The 17997-nt window shown below is 46.0% G+C and overlaps 1 protein-coding gene and 1 non-coding gene across 2 annotated transcripts in view; both read right to left on the bottom strand.

Annotated features, from left to right (window-relative positions):
• Pfkfb3 (6-phosphofructo-2-kinase/fructose-2,6-biphosphatase 3) overlaps positions 1-17997 on the bottom strand; it is a 78476-nt gene that overhangs the window by 43397 nt on the left and 17082 nt on the right. The window lies entirely within an intron of this gene.
• Positions 4372-4453, bottom strand: Trnaa-cgc (transfer RNA alanine (anticodon CGC)). The gene has a single exon. It is a non-coding gene; the product is annotated as a tRNA-Ala (tRNA).

Below are 17997 nucleotides of genomic sequence, written 5' to 3'. Positions count from 1 at the left end.
AGGGATACAGTCAAAGCATCAAGTGAACTCCTTTTCCTGGAACATCTGGGGGCCTTCTAAAAATGTGTAAATGGGCTGGGGATGTGGCTCAAGCGGTAGCGCGCTCGCCTGGCATGCGTGCGGCCCGGGTTCGATCCTCAGCACCACATACAAACAAAGATGATGTGTCCGCCGAAAACTGAAAAATAAATACTAAAAAAAAATAAAAACGTGTAAAGCCCATCGTGGTCAAATAAGGTCACATCCCTGGAAAGGGGCTTAGGCTTGACAATTTTTTAAAAGCTTCTCAAGTGAATGGAAAGTCTAGCCATGTGAAGGCTTGCATATCCACCATCCCGGCCACAGCAATGTCTGGTCACCAAGCTTCAGGCTGGGCAGTGATACCCGGCTGCAAGGATTGTATTCCTTGTTGAAGAAACAAGAGCCGGATGTGCTGGGAGTGAACAAGACCGCAGTGGCGTCTGCAGAATAGAGAACAGAGTCTATAACATGCAGACCCCTAAGGTTGGTGTCCATGCTGAGCCTGAGACTTTTCCATGTGGCTTCAGAGAAGCCATTGAAGCAACACAGAACGGCTTTTTTGCTTGTAGCTTTTGGAGAACTTAAACCGGGCTGACCTTCTGAAAGAAGCCTGGATACATTCTTAAAGATACTCAGCTCCCAGGGAGTTTCCAGAGAAAGTTCCCTGCTGGAGACTCAATGGAAGTCCCCAGGAAGAAAAGCAAGTGAGGCCAGGAAAGACTGAATCTCCTAGCGATAGGGCTGGGTGCGTGTGCACGTGTATGTATATGAGTGTGCACAGTGCTCTGGAGCCCCAGTGCCTGCCAGGCCTGCCACAGGGTGAGTCTGTAGGGACTAGCAGTTCTGGCTGCCCCTGCTGTGAAGCAAGTGGGGCCCTGGGGAGTTGGGAAAAGGCATCACGGTATCTGGCAGAGGCTCTGCCCTCTGCCCCCACTACCCCGGCCCCAGACCTCAGACTGGATGGCAAACTTCACCCACATTGGGACATCATCCAGCTGAGTTGGTGAGGTGCAGGATGGTCCTGCTTCCCCTTCTGCTGGCTCCCTGTGCCTTACAACCAAGGGACTCTCAGTCAGGGCATGCTAGAAGTTTAGAGGAGGCCTGGCTGAGGGTGACATGATGGAATATTATATAGCCTTTTAAAAAGGCTGCATCACACAGCCGAGGCCTGTGTGTAGCCCACCAGATCAGTGCTTGCTACTCTGCCTGGTGCTTTGCACTTTGGAGCGGAACATGGAGGGAAGGCCCGTGAGATCCTGGAGAGACTCCTGCTTCCCCCTGACAGGGACGGCACCAGGACATAGAGGCTGGCACCACCCTGCCCCTCTTCCCGCCCAGTATCAGCTGCAGGATGATATGTTCTCGCTCTCAGGCTCACCCCTCACACACCTGCTGCTACCCCAGCCAGAGAAGCCAGGGGAGGAGTTAGAGGAAGAACTTCAGGAGAGAGGAAGTATCTCCCTAGGCAAGGTGTGAGGACAGGAAGCAGGAACCCCTCGCCCAGCTCTTTTGCCCCGGTGTTGCTTTATTGTAGAGAAATATACATAACGTAAAATTTACCACTTTAGTCATCTTTAAACATACAGTTCAGCGGCATTAAGTCCACTCAAATTGTCACCGTTGGGTGGTTGCATCACCACCGTCTGCTTCCAGAACATTCTTACATTCCTGGCTGAAACTGCATCCTCATTAAACAGGAAACTCCACAGCCTCCTCTCCCTCCAACCCCTGGTAACCACGTATGCTACTTTCCACTTTCAGACTCTAGGAATCTGACATCTCTTCATGTAAGTGGGGTCATACAATATTAGTATTGTTATGACTGGCTTACTTCACTCAGCATGACCTTGTCCAGGATTAACTATGTTGTAGCACATGTCAGAACTTCCCTCTTTTAAAGGCTGTAAAATATTCCATCATGTATACAGATCACCTTTTGGTTATCCCGTCATCCTTTGATGGACTCTTTTTTTTCTTTTCTTTCGGTATTAGAGAGCAAACTCAGCTACATCTCCAGCCCTTTCTATTTTTTATTTTGAGTCAGGGTCTTGCTAAGCTGTCCAGGGTGGCCTCAAATTTACAATCCTCCTGCCTCACACTCCCAAGTAGGTGGGATTACAGGTGAGCCACCATTCCTGGTCTTTAATGTACTCTTTGAGTTTCTCCCAACTCTTTGCTGCTGTGAACAGGGCCACTATGAACACTGGTATGCAAATGTTATTCTGGTCCTTGTTTTCACTTATGAACATTTGTCTTTTAAAGAATGTCAGCATTGGCCTCTATATTACATCAGAGCATGTCTTAGTTTCAGGAACATGTTCCATGCTTTTGTTGTTTAGCAGAGAACTGATACAGGGCAGAACATCCTCTGAATCACTAAAAGCAGGGCAATTGGAAAACAAAATCTAGAACCATGCTTGGTGGCATATGCCTGTAATCCCAGTGGCTGGGGAGGCTGAGGCAGGAGGATCGTGAGTTCAAAGCCAGCCTCAGCAGTGGGTGAGGCACTAAGCAACTCAGTGAGACCCTGTCTCTAATAAAATACAAAATGGGGTTGGGGTGTAGCTCTGTGGCTAAGTGCCCCTGAGTTCAATCCCATGTAACCCACCCCCACCCCCACCCCCCATAAAAAAAGCAAGGGCTGGAACTGTAGCTCAGTGATAGAGCACTTGCCCAGCATGTGAAAGGCCCAGGGTTCAATCCTCAGCACCCACATAAAAATAAATAATAAGTGTTGGTGAGGATGTGGGGGGAAAGGCACACTCATACATTGCTGGTGGGACTGAAAATTGGTGCAACCAATCTGTAAAGCAGTATGGAGATTCCTTAGAAAACTTGAAATGGAACCACTATTTGACCCAGCTATCCCATTCATTGGTCTATACACAAAGGACTTAAAATCAGCATAGTATAGTAATGCAGTCACTTCAATGTTTATAGCAGCATAATTCACAATTGCTAAACTGTGGAAGCAACCTAGATGCCTTTTAATAGATGAATGAGTAAAGATACTGTGGACATATACACAATGGAATATTACTCAGCATTAAAAGAGAATAAAATTATGGCATTTGCAGGTAAATGAATGGAGTTGGAGAATATCATTCTAAGTGAAGTTAGCCAATCTCAAAAAACCAGGAGCCAAATGTTTTCTCTGATAAGTGGATGCTAATCCATGGGTGGCGGGGGGCGGTGGTGGTGGTTATGGGCTAAGTGGAGGAATTTGGATAGAGCAAAGGGGAGGAGAGAGGGGGCAAAGGGGCAGGAAACATGGTGGAATAAGATGGACATCATTACCCTAGGTACATGTATGATTGCATGAATGGTGTGACTCTACTTCATGCACAACCAGAAGTGAAAAATTCTGCTCCATTTGTGTACAGTGAATTCAAGAGTTTTCTACTGTCATATATAACTGATTAGAACTAATAAATAAATAAATAAATAAATAAATAAATAAATAAATATTTAAAAAATAAAAGCAGAATGAAATTGTGATGTTGACAATGTGTGCTTCTGTTAGGAATTGTGGATGATGTCTTTCTTTCTTGGTATTTCCTGTCTTTTTTACAATCGGTCTTGTACTATTATTATCACCAAAAAAAAATGTTTTATTTTTTTCTCCTTTTGATCCATCCATCCAAACTAATCACAGGCATTTTTAGAAGCTGATCAGTTAGAATCTGAATATGAAGAGTCCAATCATTTCTCCTCCTCCTCTTCCTCCTCCTCTCCCCTCCTCTCCCCCTCCTCTTCAGAGCTGGAGGTTGAAGGCAGCACTCTCCCACTGAGCCCCTCCTCCAGTGCAGAATCCAGGTATGTCCTATACTTGGCTGTCACTCAGGTGGCTCAGCGATCTCCTCACCACTTGCTAAATGACAGCACACACTGGGATTAAGGGTTCCACTCTGTAGCCAGCACATTTGGCTACAGTGGGCCTGAATGAGGGTTTCTTCTGCCTGCCCCCTGTCCCCCTCTACAAACACATACACTCTCTCTCCCTGTTCTCTGGTGCCAGCTGCTCAGACAGTAGCAGGCCTTTCCATCCCTCTCAGGTGGCCTGAGCTCCTTGGTTCACCTTTGGAAAGCAAAGCCTGAGAGTGGGAGGTGGGCAGTAGGGGAGTTCTTTCTCTTTTCCACCTTGTCTACCACCTTCCAGGGCCTCCACACCAGCCCTCTGAAGGTCCCCAAGGATGACAATATCCCACAGTGGGAGAAAAATTCTCTGATCATTTCCCAGGCACTTCTTGGCCAATCACCAGAGTGATGTATTTTTTAGCCTCCTGTCCCATTTCTTCGCCTTGTAGAGGTGAGTCTTTCAGCACAGAAGGAAACAAACTGTTAATTTTTTGGTGGGGGTGGTGCTGGGGATTGAACCCAGGGCCTTGTGCATGCGAGGCAAGCACTCTACCAACTAAGCTATATCCCCACCCCAAACTGTTAATTGATGCCTAATCAGAAAGATCTAAGCAAAGAATAAAGAACTTGGACAAACAGCTCAAAAGCAGCACAGCATTATGATTTCAGGCTTTTGCCAGCTCCCCTTTCATCAGTCGCCCCTCTCCAAATGAGAACCAGACTGCCTGGGTTCAAATTCCAGCTGCATGACCTTGGAGAAATAGCTTAAGGTCTCTGTGCCCTCATTTTCCTACCTGGTGAAACAAGAGAGACAACAGATCTTAAGAAGTGTTTGTTGTTTTTATTAATTGCTGATATATAGTAGCTGCCTTTTATTGAACGTACCAGGCATTGTGTTTGGTAATTTAAACAGATAGTCTCTAATCTTCAGAACTACCTAGCCAGGTAGAGGTTATTGCTATTCTAGAGATAAGAAAACAGTTTCAGAGAGATGAAATACCTATTCAAGGACACCCAAGTGGCAGAGAGGCACAGAGGCCATAGTTGGTGAAAAACTGGGACTGAGGCCATTTCCAGAGGCAGTTAGTTTCAAAGGTAGTGACCAGTGCCCTCTGACCCTGTCCCATCAACCCACTTTCCAGAAGCAGAAGACCAGGAGAGACAACTGGACACAGGAGGCGGGCACAGGCCAGACACACAGAGGGGCCCCAGAGGGCCCTTCTCCCCTCAACCTTCGCTCAGTTGCAACTGGCAAAGTGCAGGCTGCCATTGCCTTAATGACAAGTCCACCTCTTCATCACACAGAGATCAAAGTCAAGGCAAAGATGCTCACCCCAGTCCCCAGGTCAAAATAATGCCCAGGTGCATTTCAGAGCTCTCTCTGGACACTGATATGTCTGGTCCTGAGGGCAGAGAAAAAAGGGACCCTGGGAACAGGCTCTGCCACACAGCTCCTAAGCAGCCTGGGATGCTCCTCCCATCCCTGATCCTCCCAGGTAGGTCCTCTGGATTCTGGCCAATGAGTCACCTCTCAGCTAGGCCTCCTGGCCTCGCCATCTAGGACTCAAGCTTCCTGACGCTTGACTCCCTTCTCCTAGGTCCCTGTCATCCGTACATCCTAGGTGTTTGGCCTATTATCTTGTTTATGTTCATGTCTCCCCATGAAGACTGAGATGTTTCTGTCTGTTTCTGTCTCAGGCAGATCCTTGATATCTAGAACCACCCGGCACATAGTGCACAATCAATATTTGTTGAGTGAAGGAAGGAGGGAAAGAAGGCAGGCAGGCAGGCCAGCTGTGCAGGTCTGCATGAGCCTGTGGGATCTCATAGCGGTCCAAAGCCACTGAGACTGAAGGACACAGGAGTATCTGAATAAAGAAGATTCTTTCCTGAAGTCTGGGCATCACTGGACTTTAGATTCCCTATTATTACCAAGGTTGGGACCAAACCAACTTCACAGCCTAGGGGTTTTCTCTGAGTACCTTGCTCCTCCCATCTGAGTCTTCACAGTATCCATCCCAACTTGTCCTCCCTCGTAAACTCACCCACATATGGCCATCCACATGTGTCCACCCTCAGTCTATCCTCCGAGGTACACACAGCTTTCCGCCATGTGCTCCATTTCCCAGTAGCTTTCATGCTCCAAAACCAATCTCCACACTATCCCTGTATCAAAAGCCCTACTTTATTGAGCTCCATTTTATTGAATATGTAAGAGAAAAAAAATCTGATAAGAGGAATGCATACTGAGATGTGAATTGTGGATCTGTCACCAGGGACCTTCTGCATTTTTGTTCTGTCCCCTCTGAGGAATACCAGAGGTAAGATAAGCCCCACCTATGAGAGGCTTCTGCAGAGCCAGGGAATGCGCCCCCAGGAAACCATTAGAAAACAGTTAAAAGCTGAAAGAGGACACTGGGTATCAGGAGATCCCAGGATCCCAGAGTTGGCCAGGCCCCGGGAGGTGACCTCCTAGTGTAAGAAGTTCACCCTTTACAGTGGCAAAAGCCTAAAGCCAGGGTGTTCCTGTCTACTCACCAGAGACCAGGCTAGCTCCCCTCCTGAATTCACAGAGGCCCATCAGATCTGCTGTTTAATTTTATTTTTTATTTTTACTTATTTGTTGTATTGATTTTTTTTTTTTTTTTGCAATACTAGGGACTGAACCCAGGAGAGCTCTACCATTGATTATCCCTCAACCCATTTTTTTTAAATTGTATTGAAATGGAGTCCTGCTAATTTGCTGAGGCTAGCCCAGAATTTGCAATCCTCCTGCCTCAGCCTCCTGAGAAGCTAGAATTACAGGCTGTATCCGTTTACCACCTTAAATCTGTTTTTCATTGTCAGATTTTAGGTTAGGTTTGTATGACGAGGTGACACAGTGGCTGCAATATATTGATAGTCTAAGCCACCAGTGTCCCAGATGTGACTTGTTTGAGTCACTGACAAGTTTGTTAGTAAAACCCAGGTTTCCTGTCACCCCATTTTGGTTTTCCCCCGCAGTAATGGGGACTGAATCCAAGGCCTTGCACATGCTGGGCAAGGATCTACCACTGAACTATGCCCCCAGCCCCCAGTTCATTGTTTAAAATAAACATTACTGGAGTACTACATCCATATAAAATGCTTAGCCTGATAACTCCATAGTGAAACCCTCACCTGGCTCCAAAACCAGAGCCCCAGGGCCCTCTCTCATTACCACCTGTAAGGAAAACAGGGTCCTGACAATGTGGAGTCCTTGGTATTTTCTTGAACTTCCTATCGGTGGAACTGCACATTATGTCTTCTAGTGGCTTCACTCACTCCACAATTTGCCCACAGGATTCTTCCACTGGCCTCTGACAGTTTGATTTGTTCTTCTGGGTCATTCTATAAACTTTCACTGCACGAACACAGCACAGAGTAGTTATTCACATTGATGGAATACACTGCATTATTTCCTCAGTGTGCATTACACACATAAGAATGAGACAGATCCCTGGAGAAGAGCAAGGGCTCTGGAGCCACAGCTTGGATTCACATTCTTAGCTCTGGCACTGATGAGCTGTATTCCTGAGCTAGTTCACTCCTACCCATGCCTCAGCTATGCCATCTGCAAAATGGGGATGATGCTCATTAGCACCATAATTTCATGAGCTTGGATAGTTCCTACACACAAATGGTCAGAGTACTGCTTGACACATACTAAGTACTTGATAAGTGGGGATTCTTACTGTTACACCAACACTAAGTGTTGTAAAAGATAACAGGTGGTGGAACAAGACTGAGACAAAAGCTCCCAATTTTCTGAGAATTATCACCATTTAACAGCAACTTCAAATTTCTTCCTTCTAGAAAGAGATATTTTCTTTGTGCACAGGAATTAAAGGGGAAGTAAAACTGAGAAGCCAGGGATAATTTCATCTCAAGTGAAAAGAAAATAGAAGCTATTCCTGAGGCTCATGCTTCTCACACTCACAAGGACCACTGCTAAGCATCACCAGCAAAGCCTCATGGAAGAGGATCCCTGAGCCCACGTAGACTCCCCAGGCTCTGAAGTGAACCAAACCCTGAACACACGGTACTGCTGAGCGCCTCGTTTTCTCTCGGTGGAAATGAAGAGGAAGGACTTAATTCCAGGTTATCAGGTCTCATGCAGACTTTGGCTCTTGCCCAAGTCAACCGGGTACCTGTGGTTCAGTCGCCCGGCTCCCCACAAGCAGACAAGCCTGGCAAGCGAGGCTCAGGTCTTGGTTTCCTTGGCAGGCAGCCCTCAGCCAACAGGCCTGGGAGGTCAGCCCGGGCTATGGAATCCCTCACCCTGCAGAACTTGAGCTGGCGGCAGCACGTCCCCTGCCTGCTGGGGTGATGTAGTCAGGCAGGTGGGCAGAGCATTGTGAGACAGATGGGAATTCAGCTTGTTTATTATTTACTTAAGATGACTTTTCTAGGAACTCTTACCTGGGATTAAGAAACTAAGCTAAACAACTAGGTAGGAAAAGGTCAGGGAAGTCGCAGTTTCTTCTGGTAAACAGGTCTGGGTCAGTGGAATGATGTGACTAGAATTAGAAAACCAGAATCAATCACAGAGATCCAACAACCTTACCCTACAGATGAGGAAACTAAGGCTCATGAGAATGACCTAACAGTTTAGGCTTTGGAAGAAGGTCTGACATTACATGGTACCTTGCCCCACCCATCCCCATATCAGATTTGTCACCAAATCCTATCTCACATAATGTTTTCTTTCTTTTTCTTTTGTACTGGGGATTGAACCCAGGGGTGCTTTACCACTAAGCCACATCCCCAGTCCTTTTCATTTTTTATTTTAAGACAATGTCTTGCTAAGTTGTTAAGGGTCCTGCTAAATTGCTGAAGCTGGCCTCTAACTTGTGATCCTCCTGCCTCAGCCTCCTGAGTTTCTGGGATTATAGGTGTGCACCACCTTGTCCAACCATGTTTCCTTTATCAGTTATCTATGTTCTTTCCATCCCTGCCATGGCCACTCAGATTTTGACTCTAGAAGTCTAACTTAGAGCCCTAGGTCATCTCTTCCCATTCTCCATCTCTACTGCCTCTCCTTTCCAATACACTGTACACCAAAGTCTAATCTTCCTGAAATAATACTTTGGTTCTATTTTCCCCTGCCCAGAAACTACCCATGCAGCCCCTTCCCCTCTCCTTCTCTGCTTCCTGGCCATCAGGAGCTGAGTGACCTTCTTCCACCACACCCTTCCTCCATGAGGTGCTGCCTCACTACAGGCCCCAAGCAATGGAGCTGGCTGACCATGAACTGAACCTCTCAAACTGTGAGCCAAAATAAACTTTTCCTCTTCCAAGTTGTTCTTGTCAGGAATTTTGGTCACAGCCACAAAAAGCTAATACAACCTGCTTTCAGGGAGAGACAGGACAGATACATCCCAGCATCTCAGTCACAAGTGGAAGATCTAGTTCTGTTCTTCTTCCTGGACAAGGTTTCTGGCCTTGGGCGAACTCGTCAATTGCTCCAGTTCTCACCACCTCAGTCTTAAGATGAATGTTTTTGTTCTATCTCCCCATTGACCACAAGGGAAAAGAACCTTTAAAAGTGCCTACATATGCCCTTAATATCTTAAGTGACTCATCACCAAGCCATGGTGCCCTGGGTCCTTAGAACCCAGCACCTTTGGCTCAGATTCAGAATGTTAGAAATTGGTTCTCACAGCTTGACCATGAAGGAGTCCGTTCCTATTGGCCACTAGGTCTTGTTAGGGATCTGAGAAACTTGTGGGGAAACTGCTCTGCCTAGGGACAGGACACACCAAGAGAGCATGTGACTATTTGTCCAGGAGAACACCTTCCATGCAAATGACGTAGACAGAGGATGTTCATCTTGCCCACACTGGGGATGTGTCAAACCACTCCTGGCCAGTATACTCCAGGCTTGGAGTGAAAGGTAGAAATTCTGCTCTCAAGAGACTTCCCGATGAACCTCTTATATAAGTAAACCCTTTGTAAACTGACAAGTTTTTCATCCTAAGATGCCACCATAAGGTCAGTCGGTTTTTTAGGGTAGAATGGGATTAAAGAGGAAAAAATAGAGGCCCTGTGGTAGGTGCAGGGCAGGTACAGTAGTTCCCATGGCTGACTCTGTTCTCCACCAGCCCCTGCCACAAGAAGTACAGTGGTTGGGCATGGTGGTGCACACCTATAATTCCAGCAGTTTGGGAGGCTGAGACAGGAGGATTGCAAGTTCAAAGCCAGTCTCAGCAACTCAAAGCGACCTGGGCAACTCAGCAAGGCCCTGAGCAACTCAGGGAGACCCTGTCTCAAAATTTAAAAATTTAGAAAAGGCTGGGGATGTAGTTCAGTGGTTGAGCAGCTGGATTCAATTCATGGTGGCAAAAAAGTTTTAAAACGTACAGTGTGGTGACCAGCACCCCAAACCTGAAGACTCCTTTCTGCGAGTCTCATGTACAGATGGTCATCAGGTCAGTGCCTGTCACTGAGGAAATCATTAGAAAGCAGGCCACACCTAAACCTACACTTGCAGGGTTCAGAATAGACTGAAAAAAATATCTTCCTCTAACACCTGTCCCTCACCTTTCTCCCAAGAGAAATAAGGAAGGACAGGGACTTGAAGACAGTTAATAATTGCATTAAACAGACCAGCCAGCTATGGTGGCACATGCCTGCAATCCTAGCCACTCTGGAGCATGAGACAGGAAAAGCCTCAAGCAACTTAGTGAGAACCTATCTCGATATAAAAAGGACTGGGGTTGCAGTTTAATGATAAAGCACCTGTACAGGTTCAATACCCAGTATCCCCACCCCCCAAAAAAATCAAAATGAAGAATACTCACTACATTAAAGAAGTGGGGTATTTCATGGCAAATGGCTCATACATCAAGAAGGCAGACAGTAAACAAGCATAAGTAATTAGACTTCTTTATTCAGATTATCATTTCTCTTTTGGTTTGAGATGTTCCTGATGTTTGCATACTGATCCTCCTGCTGGTAACACCCTCCCCAATCTTCACCTAGCTGGTTATTCACCTGACAGGGTTCAGCTTGGACACTCCCTTCAGCTAATCTTCTCAGACCCCGCTTCTTTGAGAAATGTAACCCTCCCAAGATTCCTTTGGTGTAGTGACCTCACCCATCACCACAATCAACAGTCTGTAAACACATCCTTACTGACCTGTCTCTCTCCGCAGACCATGAGTCCTTAAGGCCAAGCACTATGTCACAGAGAATTCTTGGATAGTACTGGACAGATTGTACTTAATGAGAATTTAAATCTCAAAACTCAAATCTAATAATCTGACTCCCGAACAGAGGCAGTTTTTATTTAAAATAGATGTACCAGAAAGAAATAGTACCTGTTCTGCCTTGTGACCTTAGATAAGTCACTTCACCATTCGGTGTCTCAGTTCATACAGAGAATGGTAAAAGAATACAGCCTGGTGGAACTACAATGTTAAGGAAGTGTTTAAGTGTGCTTTCCCAGTGTTAGCTCCCACGGGAAGCAGCTGTGTGACAGACCACTAAGTCTGAGGCAAGAAGGAAAGTAAAGCACTCATGTCTACCTACCCAGCATGGAGAGTGGAAGAGGAACCTCGCTGCGGCTCCTGACTTCTACTCCCTGCTCCCCTGAACTGCCTGGTGCCCACTCCTCCTCACCAGCACCTTCTCCTCCCCTGAAGCAGACTGAAGAAGCCATCTGGACCCAGAAGCAAATCAACATGAGGAAGCACATGACACAACCCTGATGGGAACAGATCCTGGCAAATTCTCTTGCACTAAGGGAGCAAGCAGTGAGCAGGGGCTTCCTCAGTCTCTAGGACAGCACTGATGTTCCAGGAGGAGACGTCATAGCGTCTGTTCCTGATACCCAGTGGTTTGGGGGTTTCCCTTGATGACTAAGACTCTAAATGGAGTTCCGTAGCAAAAAAACGGGAAAAGCACTAATTCATGCTTTCTGAGTCAGCCTCCAACTGTAGAACTTTGGGCTAGAGCCAGAACCTATGGAACAAGGATTTGCATTTGAACACATTCTCCAGATGATTCCCAGATATTCAAGCTTGAGGAGTGCTGGTGTTCTCCTACCATCTCATCACTACTTTGAGCAGAGGTATTCAAATTTTTCAGACCACAAACTACAACCTCAAATAAGATATTTATTTGTAAATTACATACATACTGCTGCACTGATACTTTATGTGCACAATAAAACATAAATACATGAAAAAGGATAAACTTAAAATGAAACTATAAGTTGTAATTTTTTTTCCTACACAGGAAGGACCTGAGGCATGTACTGCCTTCCCTGCTGGATTAAGAGGAAAGTCCTCCGTGCAGATTTTGGCCCTGGATCTGGAAATCTCTTCCAGCTTTTCTGAAAGCACTTTCTGCCAGGCTGTTGCTCCTCTGATCCATCCACCCAGCTTCACATAAAACGGTTTTCCCAGCTTCTACCCAACCTCCACCCCCACTTCCTTAGTGTTAAAGCAGTTTCTGTTCTCATTTTAGATCACTGAACAATCTTAGAAGTCACTCAAGATAAAGTGACTACCTAAACGACAGGTTTTAAAATCGCTTCTAGGAACACCACCTAATGTTTGGGGATTAAGTTTCTATTTCTGGAACTCTGGTAAACAAGATTCTTTTGCTTTAAAAAAATAAAAACAGTGCCGGGACTGTACCTCAAGTGATGGAGCCCTTGCTAGCACTGTGAGGCCCTGGGTTCAATCCTCGGCACCACATAAAAATAAATAAAATAAAGGTATTGTGTCCATCAACAACTAAAAAATAAATAAGTAAGAAACAAAAACAAAAAACCCAGACAGTCTCTTCATTAAAGAACCATAGGGCGGGCCCAAGGCACATTGCTCTTTAAAGACCCACTCCCACTTAAAAAAAAAAAAAAAAAAACCCAAACAGAAGCCCAAGAAATTCAATGCAAAAAAGATTCCCAGAATGTTACTAACTTGAGGTCACTACAAGTAGAAAATTCTAAGAAAAGTCTTTCTAGAGGGTAAGACAGTAATACTATCAATACTTCAATCTTCTCGATATCCAAGTACCTGAAATAAAAGAAGCTGGGGAAAACTGAAGGAAATGCACATGCAAGAAATAAACTTTGTAAAATTGGGGGTTAGGCGGGAGCCAGTCTCCTCCAGTCTCTGAGCCTCACAGTCAATTTTGTTCACACAGCTCAGTAACTGGAATTTCTCCCTAGCCCATAAACATTTAGAGATGCCAAATGCTTAGGATCACTTTTAAAGATTCCATATATTGTAAGCCCCTCCAGACACCAGCAGCCTCCTCTTCCTGTAACAGGGGTTCATTTGATGCTTAGACTATATCCCTTGTGGCTTTGAAGCTTATATGTTTGTTTGTTTGTTTGTTTGACTTTTTCCCAATCTTCTTCTCCCTAAACTTCTCCTTCCTGGTATCTCCCTCCCTAATCTCATTTTCTCTGAATCACCTCTACAAAAGCCCCCCTGTTCCTACTAATGGGCAGAATCAAAGCCTTTGAGACAGGAGTCCCCTATGTTTCTCCTTTCCTAGCAAAGCAATAAACCTTCTTTTTCCTTTTTCTCAAGCCTTGCCTTCATTATTGGATTGGTGTGAGGGCGAGGACCAAGCTTTTGGTTACACTCCCTGTTCCTTGCCTACTGTCTCTACTGCACCAAAGGACAATGGCAAGCTCATCTGTATCCAACCCAAGGATTACATGAGGAATCTGGGGAACAGATATGCATACCCCAGGATCAAAATCAAATATCCCAAGGAAACAGGTCTATTATGTACTCATCAATGACACCTATCTCTTACTATCATGGCCAAGTTATAAGCCACCTGTATCCCTCTGTTCATTAAAACTAAGATCCTGCCCTGCTTTGTAGCCAGGAAGACCACATTACACTTCTTCAAGACCAAGTGAAAACATGGAGGGCTGGGGATGTGGCTCAAGCAGTAGCGCGCTCGCCTGGCATGCGTGCAGCCTGGGTTCGATCCTCAGGACCACATACAAACAAAGATGTTGTGTTCGCTGATAAACAAAAAAATAAATATTAAAAAATTCTCTCTCTTTAAAAAATAAAAATAAAAAGATCAAGTAGAAAAATTTTTAAAAAAGAGAGAGAAAAAAATGGAGATGATGCTCCCTCTCCACTCCCACTCCTGGTTTATCTACTGCCCAAGCAGGTCAGTGTTCCAAAAAGTTTAAGAATGGAGATCCTGTAGGAAAACTTCTGGAGAGACAAGAAGAGGCACTGAACTAAAGACCACTTTGGGAGGGGTGTTGGAAGTTTTTAGACACTAAGTCAGACCACTAGAGATGGCCTGATTAACCCCTTTCCCCCACTCCAAGGAGGCTAAATGAAAAAACAGTTCATACCTAGGGGCAGAGGCAGCTGCTGTGCTCACCATCCTGTCTTTTTATTTCCCAGTCATTAAACTCACATAAAGAAGGTGGTTGCAGAAACTAAAGAATTGTCACTGGTGGACTGTGAACTCCTCTTAAGACTGGAAATAACCACTGAGAAAGCACTAAGCATCTGCAAGGAGGCTGAAGCACCTGGTGTATAGTAGCTCATTTAATCCTCACAACCCTGTGAGGCTGGCAGATTAAGGAGCTGAAGCAGAGAGACTAGGGACATTCTCTAAACCCTCACAGCTGCTTAGAAGTGGGGCCGGTACCTGAACTCAGGAAGCTGACTCCAGGGCCTGTACTCAACATTCTACCATTCTGCCTCTCTTATATACACTCTACCACAAAGCCTGGAATTCAATCCTATTGAACAAATCCCAATCTTAATACATGTATGAGGCAGCACACTTCATGATGGCTCATGAATACAAAATGGTCAACATGACCAGGAATCTACCTCAGTAAGTGGGAGCAGAGCAGAAGATTCCACAGCTCAGCTGACTCATTACCATCTAGGCCTCCCACCTGTTCCTACCTGAGCCGCCCTTTTGTATGAAAATGAACAGTGTGTCAGGCAAGGGAAAGAACACAATGTGACTAAACCTAGGTCCCAATACCTCTAAACTGCTGATGTCCTAAAGCCCTTCATTAACATCATCTTGGGTTAACAACCTTAGAGATCAATCTTCAAACTAAACAACTATTTACTATTCAAAGATGATACAAATAAGGAATATGGACTCTTGACAGCAGAAAAAGAAGAAAAATCTTGGGAATTTGCAAGGGGAGAAAGAAACAGTAGAAACAGAAACACCATTTCACCTTCTGTGCAGTATTGCTTAGAGCTGGGTGTGGCTGCCTCAGTGTATCTCTACTTCCTTAACACCCTGAGAGCAGAGGACAGGAAAGAGACCAAGGGAGTTAAGGATGAATAATACAGGAGACCTCCAGAAAAGAAGGAAAGAGAATCTTCAGAGCTACCTTGTGGAGCTCTTAAGTAGTGCTCAGTGCAGAGAGAGGACTAGACACCAAAGCAGCCTTGAGCACATCCCTCCAGGGGAAAAGGAATTAGTTGGCATTTCCTTGATAAGAAACTGTAACCAGGCCTGCAAAGAACCAAGAAAAAAAACAGATATTTCCTCTTTATACACATGCTGTAACTCCCACCTTCTTCCAATGGATGTCAAAATAGTTTATATTTGACAATTTAATTAACCACAGTAGAGACCAAGTGATTTTTAGCCAGGCACAGTAGTGCAGGCCTGTAATCCCAGCAGCTCAGGGGGCTGAGACAGGAGGATCAAGAGTTCAAAAACAGCTTTAGCAAAAGCAAGGTGTTAAGAAACTCAGTGAGACCTTATCTCTAAATAAAATACAAAATAGGACTGGGGATGTGGATCAGTGGTTAAGTGCTCCTGAGTTCAATTCCCCTTGAAAAAAAGACTTCTAAAGTGCTTGTCTTCAGAAACTATGAAGCTATTAGTCAGGCACAGTGGTGTACACCTGTAATCCTGTTATCCTAGCAACTTGGGATGCTGAGGCAAGAGGATACCAAGTTTGAGGCTAGCCTCAACAAAATAGTTAGATGATGTCTCAAAAAAACAGGGTGTAGGGCTAGGGATGGGCTCAGAGATGGGGATTGAATCTGGAGGTGCTCTATCTCTGAGCCCATTCAATCCCCAACACCCACTGCCCCACACACACACCAAAAAATTAAAAAATAAATTCAAACCCTTATAGAGGGTTATCTCCATTATGCATCCATACAGGCTAAGTCTTAAATGTCCCAACCCTGGGGACCACAGAGCTGAATCAAACCAGCATGGGCATTTTTCCCTGAATTTACAGGTTGCTATATATGGTGTTACCTGAAGGCTACACTGTAGTCAGGTAAAATTTACTCACTCCAGTCCTTAGATGGGTCTCGGACCAAGTCTGATAAAGGCAGATGGGGAGGAGAAAGGGAAGAAGTGTCAGGGTGAGGGCTGAGGAATAGGCTAGGAGGAAATGAGATAAATGGAAGGCAATGAGATAACTATGATCACATTTATTAAACTCAAAGTCAAGATGACTCTAGTAACTGCTACAGGACTTATAAGAACAAGATATCCACCAATGAAGGTCTGACTTTCTGGTGAGATTGGATGCCTCCTCCATCTAAGTAACCAGCCCTGGCATCTTCCCCTAGCCCAGGACAATCTCCCTCTTTACCTGAGATAAACATCACACAGGTTAACGGAGGTAGACAAATCCTCCAGTACAGTGTGATTCATCAATCCATAAACCATTCTGCTATTTCATTATTCACAAAGTAACTTCTTTTATTAAAATAGATGCATCCTGGAAAGGCAAAGCCTTTGGAGTTTGGCAGATGAAAAAAAATTGAATCTCAGCTCCACTATTCTCTCGCTAATAAGTGTAAACATCTAGCAGTACCTGGCTCCAGGATCTAACTTCCCAAGTGTTCATTTCTACTCAGTAATTATAACTGACCTCAAATTCACCTCTTGTAAAATAATTTTTAAAATCTGTTTTGTCCAGAGGGAGAACAAGATGTCTAACCACTTGAGATTAGTCTAAACTCTTATTTACACAGTCTCTCCAATACTAGCAGACACAGGTCACATGTCCCTAAGTGCTGCCTTGTCTGAGTTAAACATCTCCACTTCTTTCAACCACACTTCACGTGACATTTCCTGACCCCTCCCCAGCTTAGTACCTCTCCCCAAATCAACTTCAGGCCCTCTTTAAGAAGGCTAGGGTGTTGCCACAAACCCAATTCATTCTAGGTCCTTGGCGGGAATCTGGACCCCAAACCAGGGGCTAGGAGCATTCTGCGGGTTCTCAGAACTTGCGCCCAGAACACAGCTGTGCTTTCTGGCCCCCATCCTCAGAAGGCGTCTTCCCGGCGGTCTCAGTGGTTTACACGGATGTTATTCACAACATCGTGTCCACGAGCCGCGGATGCGCACGACCCTGGTGCCAAACAGTTGTATTACTCTCACACAGAAGATAAACAAACTCCGTGCTCTTACGCAACCTCCCCGGTCCAAGACGCCCCAGCGCAACAACAGAAACTCCTTGTAACTGTTTTCCTCTTCGCCGGCTCGCACGCCCATCCTGGCCCCACCCAACTCGGGGACGCGGCACCTGTCCGACTCATTTTAAATAGAGTGTTTACAAAGCACAGTCGCTCCCAAAGGGTTCTCAGAAAATACTCCCCCGGCCAGGAAAACACCTGACCGCAGGAGGCGGGCGCGGAGGCCAGGCAGCCGGCAGGCCGGGCCCGCTCCTAGTCCACGCCGTGCTCACAGAGCCGGCAGGCGGCGCGGTGCACGCCGGGCAGGGCGCGGCAGCACGTGAACACGGCGTGCGGCGCGACCGCGACGGGGCGGGGCCCGCGATGACTGGCTCGTGCACCGCGCGCCGCAGCCAATCCGCGCGGATTAATCTTTCCAGGCCCCGCCCCTTCCTGCCGCCGCCGCCGGGAGTCCTGGGCTGACCTCCGAAGGGTTGCTTTGCAGTGCAGCACAGAGAGGTCCCCCGACTTCGTCGCGGGAGACTTTGGTGGGGGCGCCTCAGGATCCCCATAGCATGGCGGGGGGTGTTCCCTGAACAGGTGGCGTCCTGACCTCCCGCGGAAGCGTCCTGCGCTCTCCCTATCTCTTGGTCCTTGGTCGGCTCCTTTACTTCTTTATCTCCCTCCCCGCGATGCCCGACTC

This window comes from Callospermophilus lateralis, chromosome 13 (assembly GCF_048772815.1).
Source record: "Callospermophilus lateralis isolate mCalLat2 chromosome 13, mCalLat2.hap1, whole genome shotgun sequence".
NCBI classification, from domain to species: Eukaryota; Metazoa; Chordata; class Mammalia; order Rodentia; family Sciuridae; genus Callospermophilus; species Callospermophilus lateralis.
This window is presented reverse-complemented; position numbering and strand designations above follow the sequence as displayed.